The sequence below is a fragment of the Lemur catta genome, chromosome 16, assembly GCF_020740605.2.
Source record: "Lemur catta isolate mLemCat1 chromosome 16, mLemCat1.pri, whole genome shotgun sequence".
NCBI classification, from domain to species: Eukaryota; Metazoa; Chordata; class Mammalia; order Primates; family Lemuridae; genus Lemur; species Lemur catta.
Genome location: NC_059143.1, coordinates 49,054,300 through 49,068,334, shown reverse-complemented (window position 1 = coordinate 49,068,334; position 14,035 = coordinate 49,054,300). Strand labels below are relative to the sequence as shown.

The window sequence follows — 14,035 nt, the reverse complement described above, 5'->3', positions numbered from 1 at the left end:
ATTAAATAAATTTCAAGGGAAAAGAGAGATCTATAGATTAAAAGAGAGAAAATATATATCAACCAAATACAATGTATGGATCTTATATAAATCTGTTTCTAACTAAACATCTTAAAAATGACCTCACGTATAATAAAGGGAATTTGGCGCTATCTAGCAAAATTAAATATACCTGTTAGCTTTTCATGTAGAAGTATTGCCACCTTTACAAATATTAAATATATACTAAAAATAAAGAGGTGAGAAGACAAAAGGACATATAATAAGATCACTAGTTGGAAAAATAATTGAAAAAGAGTACATCATAAATAACACAAATATCTGTCAATATTAGAATGAATGAATAAATAGTAAAATACCAACACAAGAATGTCCAGTTATAGAAAGAAATGAAGGATATTTCCATACATGACTATAAAGTTGTATCTAGAATATAGAGTGAAAAAAACAAAGCAAAAAATAGAAAAAAAAGTATGGTATACTATAATTTCTTTACAAAACACAATACATGAATATATATATATACACACAAACATATATAGTATATAGTTTAATATAGTTTATGTACAATTTATCAAAATGAAGTGATAAACTGTAATATTTAAAGAGAAAGTATACATTTTGCAAATGTTTTTTCTCTTGAGCACAAGCAGAATTTAAATTTGGGGCAAAATTCATGACAATTAATATAAATACTTGACTAGAATAATTGTGATATTATTATTGTTTTAATTGTCCAAGAAAAAGAGTGAATGTTTGGAGAAGGGGATATTTAGTCAAAAGTAAGTGCTTTACTGATGTGAAAATCAGCTATGCCATCTTGATATTTTGCTACTCAAATATCATTAATAATATGTCAACATCAAACGTGTATACGTTTCAGACAACTATCTTGTAAAATTAAAGAATGTTTTTACATCTCAAAATCTTCATCCTTAATGATAGCCAATAAGTAATATAATATGACTTGCATTTTATATACTTGAAAAATATAGCTTTTATGAAAAAGAAAAATTGTATGTGATCTTAAATGAAATTATTTTGAGCAGAGAGGCTAAAAACAATCATTTAAGTACTAACTTACAATTAATAAAAATTTATATTAGAGTGCTATAGAGCAACGGATTTTAGTCATTTAATTTTTTACAAATTCCAGTAGGTAAAGTAAATAAAAATGTTATGAAAAAATTAAGATGTAGAAGAATAACTTTAAAAAATTTTATTTTGGATAAATTTTATCTTCTTTTTACCACATGTGAAGTAAACTAACTTGTTGGATGCTGCAGGACATATCAAATTAACCTTCTCTTTCTCCTGGGCTCCTCTCCCATGTTTCTAATATTTCACTCCGACTCATTGTTATAACTTTTGGAGTGCAAATTATTTACAGCTGTAGATATTCTCCGACAGAAGAAACTCAATCTGATTCCCTTGTCTTGACTTTTTTTTTTTTTCTAGTTTTGAAGAGGTTGCTTCCCAGAATGAAAATACATCTCTTTAGAAGAAATGCTTATAGCTAATGATACATTTTTGAGTGCATGCTGATATTGATTCAGCCCTTTTCTTCACTTTTCAACTTTTCTTTTATATTCCATTTTCCATGGTTCATGTCTCAGGAATCAAAACTTGGTAAAATTCATTTGTCCTTTTTCCACTTATCAGAAAGCTTTAACTCCCTTTTACAGACTCATACCAGTTTGCTGGCTCTCTCTTTTCATATTTTCATCTCCTATATATTCCTTCAGCCTGAAATTTTTCTGTTAAACTACAGAGACCTCTGGGAATGTGTGCCAGCTAACTCTCCCAAAGAAAATATGAAAGCTATTCTTTTAATTAGTCTGTTTAGAATAATGGAGGAACATCTGGCTATACTCCACTGTTAACATTCCTTCTTTCCTTGGGCTAGACAAATTATTTCTAAATCTCAATTTGCAAATAAACATAAAACTAGTATTTTGATTATTATACAATTTATCAAGAGATAGTATATATCAATGAATAATTTTTTAAATTCATTAAATAGTTCAGCTCTATTTTGCAAAAGTAAGAACTAATATTATCAAGTTTCTTAGGAGTACAGATTTTGCCCAAGACTGTAAAGTTCAAAGCAAAATGGAAAGTTGGCCATAGAGCTTATAGAGAGAGCCAAGCCAGACAGTTTGGGTCAAAAAGTAAAAATTTCACCCAGGCTTCACTATTAGAAGTTATTCACAGCTGCAGATAATTTGTACTCCACAAGTTCTAAGAATATGGTGCTGAGTATGATTTTGTCCTAATTATCTGGTTTGGCTGCCTACACTACCAGCTTCTCAGGATTATTTCCAACTTTCCATTTCACCTTGTGCTGGCAATAAAACAAGATTTCAGTAAAATAAATTCATTTGAGTGAACAAATCTTCATTCTGTTGAATGGTACTAGATTGTGTACAAGGCCCTGGCAAGCTGTGATTTTGCTCAACAATCCCAGGTGTCTAAACGTGTGGTAGAGAACTCTCGGATCTTTGGCTGATATCATGGGAGAAGAACATGATTCTACTCTTCATTATATTTGATTTGGCACACTCCTTTACATTTACCAGTCATCTTGAAAGTGTACAGAACTGGAACAATAAGTATTTTAAAAAACTGCACGAGGAACAGTGATTCTAAAACATTTTGAAACAAAAGATACACATTTACCTCCAGTGTGTACCATGGAGTACTACTCAGCCACAAAAAGCAATGGTAATCTAGCACCTCTTGTATTATCCTGGACAAAGCTGGAGCCCATTCTACTAAGTGAAGTATACTCACCATCAAATTGGTATGAACTGATCAACATTCATGTACACATGTAGTAGTAACATTCATTGGGTGTCAGTCAAGTGGGAGGGGGAAGGAGGTGATGGATATATTCACACCTAATGGATGCAGTGTGCACCATCTGGCAGATGGACACGTTTGAAGCTCTGACTTGGGTGGGGCAAAGGCAATATATGTAACCTAAACATTTGTACCCCCTGGAATATGCTGAAATATAAACAATAAATAAAATTATTATCTCCCAAAGGCCTCCCCTACCAATACCACCCCATATTAGGAGTTAGGGCTTTAACATACGAGTTTTGGGAAAACACAAACATTCAATCCGTAATGTTATAACAAAATGAACTTTTTATCTTCAACAAAGTAACAGCAAAACAGAAACAGAATGCAAAGTTTTACATAACAATGGATTTTAGCCTGGTACAGATTTTACCCTGCTAGTAAGAGATAAGACAGTCTTGAAAATTATTTCAAGGAGCATATTACATTTCTGTTTCTATAATTTTATCTAACATAATATATATTTTAATTTGATATCTCTCAGTTTTAACATTCTTATCCATGAAAGAGAAAAAATAGTATTTATCTCTGCCAATCCAATCAGTATTATGTAGAATAATAAAGCAATGCATGTATTAGATTTTACAAAAGAACAAATATAAAAGTTCAAAATATTATCATTTTCTTTTGTTTTAATTCTCAAGCCCATCATTTTGCTGTATATCTGAACTATCGCCCTTTGACTAACCATTGCCACGAACATGTCAGTTTCTATTGAGGCCCCCATGACACACCAGTTAAGACTCACACCTTTTGATTTCTTTGGAAATATATTTCTCAACTGGCAAAACAAAGTATCCAAAATGAAAAGATAAGGAAAGGAGGCACTGCAACTTACTCCAACTCAGAACAGCACTTGGAAGTTTGTGTGCTGTGTGATCTGCTGCCAGTTACTTCGGATTCAAAACGCAGCACCGCGTTAAGGGCTACAGATGGTTTTCTATGGATTTTGTGGACTAGGTGTTAACACAAAGAACACTTAAGCTCTGTCTACCCGTTGCCAACCCATTATCCTCATTTACATTGGATGTGGGTAAGAATTTCAACTTCTTAAAGCTACACATTCCTTAAGAATTTTTGGACAATTAACTAAAAACTGTAAGACTTTGTTCTTAGGGAATCATGAATGTACACATCACTTGGTCACATGCAGATAATGTTACTCTGCTTGAATTTGAATAATGTAGTCCTGACAGTATTTCTGTTATACATCACTTTGTCTGCAGATGACCATAGAACCAGAAGTGGCTTAATTTATAATCTTGCTTCTCTGTCCTGGGAGTTAAGTACCCATCATTATTTTATTGCATTATTTTAAGAAAATAGAAAGATAAATTTTATATTTAAAAATAACCTTATGCACTGTAAAACTAGGAATCAAAATAATTGGCTCCTCAAATTGCTGCCTAAATATATCTATGATTAATTCTTATCTCTGATGAGTAAATATTTAAAAAAAATTTTTAAAGCAAAATGTCCAATCTTCAGTTTTTTTGCTAACCAGCTGAAACTGCTATGTTCTTAATAAATACAGCATTCCTTATAGTGATTACATATGTACATCTCATTAGCAATGTGAGAGTCACACATGTGCATCAGCTGGGACTAGAAAACTGAAAAATGGATAAAGTATTAGTTACATCAGAATTAAGTCTAAGAGTCATATATGTTATATGAACTATAGTTAATAGAACATAATGACCCGGACCACGAAGCACCATGACACCTATGTTTTTTTCCACGTTTTCCAATGTTAATTAATTTTATTTCTTGCTAAATGTCACTGATGTATATAATGGTATTAGTAAATGTACAGAATGATTCTAAAAGGAAATAGATTATGTAAATTTAAAAATTACTATAGTGCTCTTGGCTTGAGTTTATTTTTTCATTGTATCATTGCCAAACAGATTTTAGGCTAAAAAATGTTGAGGGATATTTTCAAATTTAGTTATAATAAATTATTTACACCAAAATAATAGTAAATGTAAGGCAAATATTTTTTTCATAAATATTTGGAGGACAAAAAAGTTATAGGAGATATGTTAGCCTTCTTTACAAGAGTCTTTACAAATAATTGAGAATTTCCTAGCCTGGTGCCTTACGTACCTAAGTAAAAGATTTGTTTGTTTTATGTTTTTATTTTTATGATAAATGGCTATTGTAGAATAAAGAACTTTGGAATTTAAATCAGAGTACAAGTTGACTCTGCTCTATACTAATTGGTAACCTTGAAAAAATGCGTTATTATCTCTGAGTCTACGTTTTTTATCTGAAAAATTAGATGTTATGCATACTTTGCTCATAGGGTAGTTATACAGATAAACTGGAATAATCCAGGTGAAAAACAGTAAGTCTCAATGCAGTGCATTCCTATAGAGTAAGCATAATGTTATTATTAGTAGTAATAGTAGTATTATATGAGGCATCTGGAATAAATTCCATAGGAAGGTGGTAGACAGAAGGGAAACATTAGAAAGGAAATGGTGGCAAGAGACTTTGTCTAGTTGGAGAAAAGAGTGTAGTGGATCAAATTTCAAAGAGTATTTAAGATCATTGGCTTTTGAACGTGAGATTTTGAATCTAAGCCCAGCTCTGATATTCCTTATCTGTCTAATCTTGAGCAAATTATCTGTTTCCTAGTATTAAAAATGTGAGAGTAATAGCATTCTAATTTAGATATAAGGATTGAAAGCAATGATTGTGAACACTCCCATGCAGTGCTTAGGCACATGACATTCAACAAAGGGTAATTATCATATGCTAATAAGGAGAAAAGACTATTTTATTCAGACAGTTACTCTATTATTACACTTACATGGAAGAAATACCTAAAGTTTAACACTGGGAAAGATAAGCTAAGTTTTACTACTGTGTTGAGGAGTATTGGTAGTGTTTATATTTTTACAGTTATTGAGTATACAGAGAGATAATCGACCTCACTCCTCTGTTGGTATAGTCTAGTATTCTCAGGACAGAAAATCTTTAACTATTCAGATTAGGTTGTCATGCTATTATTCAGGAAGCATTGTTTCGTTTATTTTTTTAATTGTAAGAATACAAAGATTCTTTTTTGCCGATAGATGGAATATATCTATCATGCTTGGACTCCATTATACTTTCCTCTAAGGAGGAATGAAAAGGACACAACAGAGAAAAAGGGGCAACTATGTAGGTGCATAATAACTCTATCTAGCTTCTTTTACAAATAAACTTAAACATAGTAGGCGCCCTTTCCTGTGCCTAGCTTACAGTTAATATCTAAGGGCGGTTGTGTCACGGCAACTGTCAATGCAGTTGTATGAAAGACAAAGAGATGGTTCAATAAAAACAAGGATTTCCCATGTTTACAATGTAGTAACCATGAAAAAGGGTCTACAAAGACCACAGGAATTCAGTAAACAAATCTAAACAAATATTATCTATATAAAGTGGTAAATAAATCTGAAGAATATGATTCACATAAAACTACATCAGATATCTAAAATATTACAAAATAATACATTGTAACTTAAGAAGAGATGACCAAAATTATTTTTTCCCCAAGGCCATTGTACAGTTAATAAAGATGAGGTAAAATATTGGTTATAGTACTCCTCCCTTATCCACAGGAGATATATTCCAAAAGCCACAGTGGATTCCTGAAACCAGATAGTACCAAACCAAACTGTTATGAGTTAGAACATATTTCTTTTTTATTATATTTTTATTTTTTTCAGTTGATTCATAAGCTAAGTAGATGATATTTTATGAATTGAAGTAACAGAAAACAATTTAAACTTGATGGACTATTAATTTTTAGTTTTTGAAAATTCAGTCTCCTTTATAAAATTGTCTTAAGCTGTATATTTATATCACATATGTGAACAGGTAACATTCTTCTTTTTTTTTCCTACCCTACAAAACTCTTTGTTAGTTCCCATATCACCCTTATATTATGTAATACTGTTCCCACCTACTCCCACACCACACACATACACACACACACACACACACAAAATTTCTTCCATTTTCATTTCTTTTCGTGTCAAACTCCTAGTTTTCTCTTCCTTCCTTCCTTCCTTCCTTCCTTCCTTCCTTCCTTCCTTCCTTCCTTCCTTCCTTCCTTCCTTTTCTTTCTTTCTTTCTCCATGATGTATCCCTTTTTCTTTTCTTTTCTTTTCTTTTTTTTTGAGATTTGGCATTTTTTGTGCTTTACTATGGTTTTGTTTGGTTTTGTTTTGTTTTGTTTTCAGAATATTATGGGAGTACAAATGTTTTGGTTACATTGATTGCTTTTGTACTGCTTGAGTTAAAGTTATAAGTGTGCCCATCACCCAGATAGTGGGCATTGTACTCATTAGGTATGATTTCACCCATCCCTTCCTCCCACCTCCCACCTTAAGATTTCTGTTGAGTTTTACTTCCATTTGTACACATGAGTGCAGATTGGTTAGTTCCAAATATCCAAATGATATAGATTCAAATATTTAAATAAAAAAATGAGAATTTGACAAATCCACAATCAAAATGGGAGATTTCAACATATCTCAATTATCAATTGCTCAGATAAACAGAATATAATGGTCAATACATACTGCTTCACACAAAAATATTAAAAAATTAATTCCACAGAACTTACATGGAACATTTACAAAAACTGAAAAAATTCCAACAATTTTCAAATAAGTACTACAGACAATTTTTTAAAACTAAGCAAGTTATAATTGAAATTTTAAAAACATATAATTAAATAAGAACAAAACTAATACATATAATAACTTGGGGGATGCCATTAAATTTGTTTTAGAGGGAAATAAATATCCTTAAATGCTTATATAAAAGGAAAAATTAAGGCTGAGAATTGGTGGACTTAAACTCACAGCTGTGTTCAGAGAGTAAATACAAGGAAAGCCAAAGCAGAGTGTAGAGTGTGCTCCCTCCATTGAATAAGATTCTGTGCAAAGTACAGCATTTCTGCTTGCATTCATTGGTCATAAATAATAAATATGCCCTTACTTTGCTGCAGAAGAGGCTGATAATTTTATCTTTTCCCTGCATATTATACTCTGAATAAAATTAAGAGGCTCTTACTTAAAAATGAAGGAAAACTTGGATCAGACAACCCCCATTATTCAGCTATCCTGAAAAGTTTGCAATGGACCCAGACAAGCTGTTATCTTTCTCACTGAAAGCACTTTACTGGTTTTCTGCCTGTTTCCTCTCATTATTCATCTAACTCCTACTCACATTTCAGATCTAAATTTAGACATCACCTCCACAGGAAACCCTCTTATGACACCCACATTAGTGAGCTCCCACAGCACTGTGCATTTGCTTTTATCATGACAATGTGACACGGTGCTATGATTATCTCCTTACTCTGCTGATTCCTACACCTCCTTATACTCCTTGAAGACCCCCTTTGTATAATCACAATACTTTGGAATGACTGTCTCAATGAATGATTGAATGTACCTATAATACTTAGTACAACAAAGTATCTATTTGACAACTTGTGAGAGAAATTTCTCTTTATTCTTGAAATAGAATAATGAAGTGTCCTTCTCTTTAGGACTAGGTTTATTTTTATCTTATGCCTAGATGAATCATGTAATAAAGTGTGTTCACCTTTTTTACATAGCTGCTATTCTAATTTAAAGCTCATAGTCTAATTTAAACTCATCCACATTGCAGGTAGTGAAGGTGTGAATTTTGTATGCTAACATTACTTCCTTATTTTATTTTTCCTTTCATTTGTCTCAGGCTACTTTACTTAGTTTCAATAATTATTATTTTCAGGAGGTATTACGTGTAAATAGTTTGAAATCAAGAAATGCTAATGGCTGTTAGAAGACACAAACTCTAAGGTGGAGGCTAGTGTGCAGGAGGTTTATTATGAAGTGCACTTGGGATCAATACCTATGAAATGGAGGGGAAGGAAGTAGAATTTGGCAGAGGGAGAAATTGAAGTGCAATGCCTCAGTCTACCCCAAAATGAGTTCTGGAATTGACATAATCCTTCAGAGTTGGCATGAGGTGATGATGCCTTTATATCCCTTCAATGAACAGTCTTTTGATTCAGGCTGCCCCTGGAACTTAGGGCTAGGCAGTTTTCTTCAGCAAATGCAATCCTCCATGGCTGAGGGCCATGTTTCTATAGAACTTTCCAGAAGCTGTGGCATCTTGGCAGACATCATAGCATGAATGCTCCAAAGGTCTACTGTCCAGCTACCATCCTGAGGCTTCCCTAAGTCTCTGGTATTATATGTCCTCTTTTCTCTCTTAGTTTACTCCCTCATTTAGGCAAAATATACCTTCTGGAAAAGGGAAAAATAAATGAAGCCTTTACAAATCTAAAGCATCTTTAGTCTGTTCTAACTCCTGATAGACAAGTTGGATGTGTGTGGAATTCTAGACTTAGCATCATCTTCCAAAATTTTAAGGTATTATTCCATTGTCTTTTGGCCTCCAATAAGTCTGTTTAGAAGTCTAGTGTCATTCTTAATCTGTGTCCTTTGATATGTATCTGTCAGTTGTTTCCTCCACCTCTTCTTTCTTTGCCCACCAGAAGCTGTCAGGCTCCTCTATTTATGCTGGTAAACTAACATATCATAGTGTCTTGGTAGGCGTTTATCTCCATTCTTTGAGCTGAGCACTTAGTGAGTCAATTAAATTTGGAAACTCGTGTCTTTCAGGTCCTAGGAAATTTTCTTGATTATTTTATTAAAGACTTCCTTTTTTCTATTATGTCAGTTAGACAGCTCTAGAAGTCTTATTTTTTAAGATGTTAGACATACTGGACTAATAATAAAATTTTTTTTCCAATATTTTTCATATATTTTTTCTTTTTTTGTTATACTCTGTAAGTTTTCCTAAATATTATTTTCAATCCTTCTCTTGAACTTTTCATATTCGCTTTCATAGTTTTAATTTCTAAGAACTCTTTTTCAAACTGGAGTGTGTCTTTCATTTTGACATCTTTTTGTTCTTTCTTATTTGAAAAGATCATTTCATATTTCTTTTTGATTTTTTGTTTGTTTCAGTTTTCTTCTCTCTTCATAGACTTTGCTTTCTTCAAGTTTTTGTCTTCCTATTTGTTTGTTTTGGTCATTTGTTACCAGATTTTAAGCTATGTCCTACTTAGTACCAGTCAGCAACTCTCATATTCAATTTTTTATTGGGGTGGGAAGGAGTTTGGTTGGCATCTAATGAACTCAGATGTCTTAAACAGACTTTCAAATAAACCATCTACCTCATCTCCAAAAAACAAGTATTTAATTTTCCCAGGTCCCAGCAAGAAGCCAGTGGCTATTTCTCAAAACAATAATAGTTACTTATAAAAATTAATTTTAAAAAGTCATGACTTAATTTTAAATCTGTAGTTGTCAAGGCCATTTTTCTCCTACCAAGGCTTATAACAGGCTCCACTTAGCATCCCAATCTGCCCCAGACATCTCCAGCACCACAGGGTCTGTGGGGGCCATAACCACCAATGTACAGTGATGGTTACATTATGGATTATACCAGCTACAGAGGCCTTCTCTCTTTGTGGGAATCACTGGGATTTATGTGATAGAGTTTTCCAGCATGCTATTCTTACATAGATTGATTTAAACAGTCTGTTGCCACTCTTTTAAGTACTCATAAAAATATCTGAAATGATACTGATTCTTACAGCAGCATAATCCTGTTTAACTGGACAACTTTAAGATCATATCTGGTTTGTTAAAGTGATATGCTACTTGAAACCAAACCAAATTCTTTTTTCTTGATTTGTCTTCAGCTTTGAGTATCAGAATCAATTCTGTTCACCTTGAATAAAAAGGAAATTTATTTGATGGATGTTGATGCTTCTGGAAGCTAAGGGAAATGGGGGACTGGCTTGGAACATATGGAAGACTCAGACACCACCATATAGCCAAGAAGTAGGGGGTGGAAAGACCACCTTTAGTACAAGGTCTGCAGGCCATAGCTACCACTGTTATTGCTGTAGATGAATCCTAACCAGCTTTATGTCTTTCTGCTATTTGGTCAAGAGCTAGAATTCCAGTTTGGAGCTTTCAATTGGCCAGGCACAAATCATCTATTCATTTGCTGACTTCAGGGTTAGGGTGAGGCATAATATAACCCTTCCTTTACAGAACATTAAATGTACACAATAACAAATTATTCTAAAATAGAAAATCATATTAAAAGATATATACCAAAAAGAGAAATGGCAACTAAAATCATATTTATGTTACTGTTTAATCTTTTAAAATTTAATTAAGTATTATCCAATGTATAGTTTATGTGGAAATAAATATAGCATAATACAATAGAAGGAAAAAGGAAATATTAATATCCAGCAACACTTAATGTGAAGCAATAGTTTTACTCATTTAATATAATTTTTCTTCACACCAGCAAATCTGTTAAAAAATAACATTATCTACTTTTTAAGAGAAACTTCCACCTGCATGACCAGATCATTATGTATAATTTTGCCCAATAAAATTATTCCTCCTTTCCCCACTCAGCAGTTTAGGGTCAATTTCAACAGCTGTTTTAGATTAATTCTATTTTTAAAATAATTTTACCAAGAGGAAAAAGTCATTTCATCTCCTAAGAATTCCTCAGAGAGGGAAGAATGTCAACAGTCATACATAAAATCATACCTTTCACTGAAAATTACAATCTCACTGAAGACAATAAGGCTATTTTCTTCATGCAAGCTAATACCACATTCTCATTATGTAAGCAAGCATGGAATGTTCTTTAAAAAGCCAAGGATAAGGAGAAAAAATTTTCAGGGCATAATGAAATTATAATATAACAGAAATTATTCCAATTGAAGGGCCGTAAGCAGATTTTCTGGTAATAGTTAAGGTTTTTTCAATGGGAGGGGCACAATTTTAGGTAGAGAAGTGGTAGAAAGGCCACTTTAAAGAGGTAACATTGGAGCACACTTGACCACCAATTAGTTCTCATTAGCACTCAGTGTACTCTAATAAACGGATAGGTTATATGAACATGTGTGGACATGCTCACACACATTTCAGATACAACATTCTGAGCTGTGCAATGCTGCATTAACAAGACATGCATATAACTTGGCCTCTGAAATACTGGGGACATCTAACTTATCCCCTATTATTGTGTTGACTTCCCTGGCTTCTGAGTTTTCCTTGGAGATAATACTTGGATACTGTTTTTCATTTCTTTCTTGACAATTGTTAGCGGTACCAAATATAGCTGGTAAGTTTTGTAGCATACTACAAATCTCCAGGCAGAGACATTTAGACATACAGCCTACATTGGGCATGGCACTTCTTGCCTTTTACAAGTTTCCTACTAGCATTGCCTGCTATCTGTGTCAGATCTGGTCATCCCTCTTATTGAATCAATGTTGGCAATTTGAATTTTAAAACCTTACTGAAATTTACAAATTTACTAGAATTAATAGAGGATTATATTCTCTTAAAGAATTTTTAAATCTCTTACCTGTTGTTAGATTGCCTTTCTGATCTCAACTTGTATGTATGTGTGTTTTCTTTTTCTTGATACAATATTTCAGGGAACCACATATTTTATTGTTTTAGGGGTTTTGCTATATTTCTTTTAGAAGCTATTAGATACTATTAGATTTATTTACTATCGATTTATCTTATTTATCTAAATAAATTTAACTGTTTTCAATGTCTTAAGTAATTTTACCTTCATCTTCATTTTCTATTTCCCATATTATTCTCTCTTATTTCTTTGCCTGAATTAATTTATCGATTAAAAAATATTCATTAAAAACCTTCCCTGAATCATATATGGTAATGTACCTGATATTTTATTGCTTAATAATGTTTAAAGCTTAAATGTTTAAAAATAATACTATTTAAAGTTTTACATTTATTGCTATTTAAATCTTTGGCTAAATCCCATATATTTTAATATTTAGAATTATTACATTTTCTTATTTCTTACAGTGTTAATTGAATAAGTAATTGATTTATTCTACAGTTCTTTAGATATTTAAAACAGTATGTGAAATATTTCAGGCGATTGAGTTTTATATGAAAGTTTGACATTAATACTTAGTTTTATTTCAGAGGTAGTTGCAAAACATCATTTATACCTAGAATTGCTACATAAAATACAGGAAACTTGATAATGATAAATTCTGATAAATGTATTATAAATGTTGTACATCTGAAATTCAGTTCTAACTGAAGTTTATTTTTATTTTCTAAATATAGCAACTCCACATACTATTTCTATTATTTGTAATTTAAATATTCTTACTGGTCTTCTCAATGATTGATTCTTACAATTTTTACATGGCTATTTGTTAGAAAATTGAATTTCCAAATATTAGGTTCAAATCTGATTTATGTTCATTAATTTTTATCAATATTTTTCAAATATTAGTTTACTCTTAAATATATCATGGATCAATTATATGGATATGTTACATCTACCATTTCAATTACTTTTCTCACAAATTTGCAGCAGTTTTTGCTATACATCTTTCATGCCATGTTAAGCAAAATAGAAAGGTTTGTAATTTTCACATTTGTACTTTACATTGCAGCTTTTGTAATATAAAATATCCTTATTACTTTTCTTGTAATAAAATTATTTACAGAGGAAGACAAATATTTTTCATGTTTAGAGAAATGGGGATTACCTTCTTTTGAAGTATGAAATTTTTCATAGACTCCATGACTGTTCTCTGTTTAGTCATAACTTTTCAGGGCTTGAGTTGGCTCTGTCAGAGATCAACATGAAGCCCTGCCCACATCAGTCACAGCAGGACCATCTCTACCTCCAATCCAGAGGTCCAGCAGGCTGGGGTAAATCATGATGGAACTAGATTCTCCTGAAAACCACAGCCAGGAGTTTAGTTACTACAATAGATGTAAAGTTTTCCTCAGAAACCCCCATCCCATAAACCTATTCCTCTGCTTGTGGTAGTTCTTTGAAGGAGAGCAGGTTTGAGGCTTTCTCCACTTCTAGATCCTTCATAGTTTTCTAAATTTGATGTCTGCAAGCTACTTGCATTTGTCAATAAATCCAGGACACAGAATAGAGAAGAAACCTAAGAGGTAGATTACCTGATAGTCACCATCTTATTCCATTCAGGTTGCTAAAACAGAATACAATAGCTTGGGTAGTTTATAAACAACAGAAGTTTATATCTCACAGTTCTAGAGGC

General features: G+C 32.3%; 1 long non-coding RNA gene across 1 annotated transcript in view; it reads right to left on the bottom strand.

Moving 5' to 3' along the window:
- LOC123621767 overlaps nucleotides 1-14,035 on the bottom strand; it is a 66,933-nt gene that overhangs the window by 31,490 nt on the left and 21,408 nt on the right. The gene's annotated exons all lie outside the window — the stretch shown is intronic.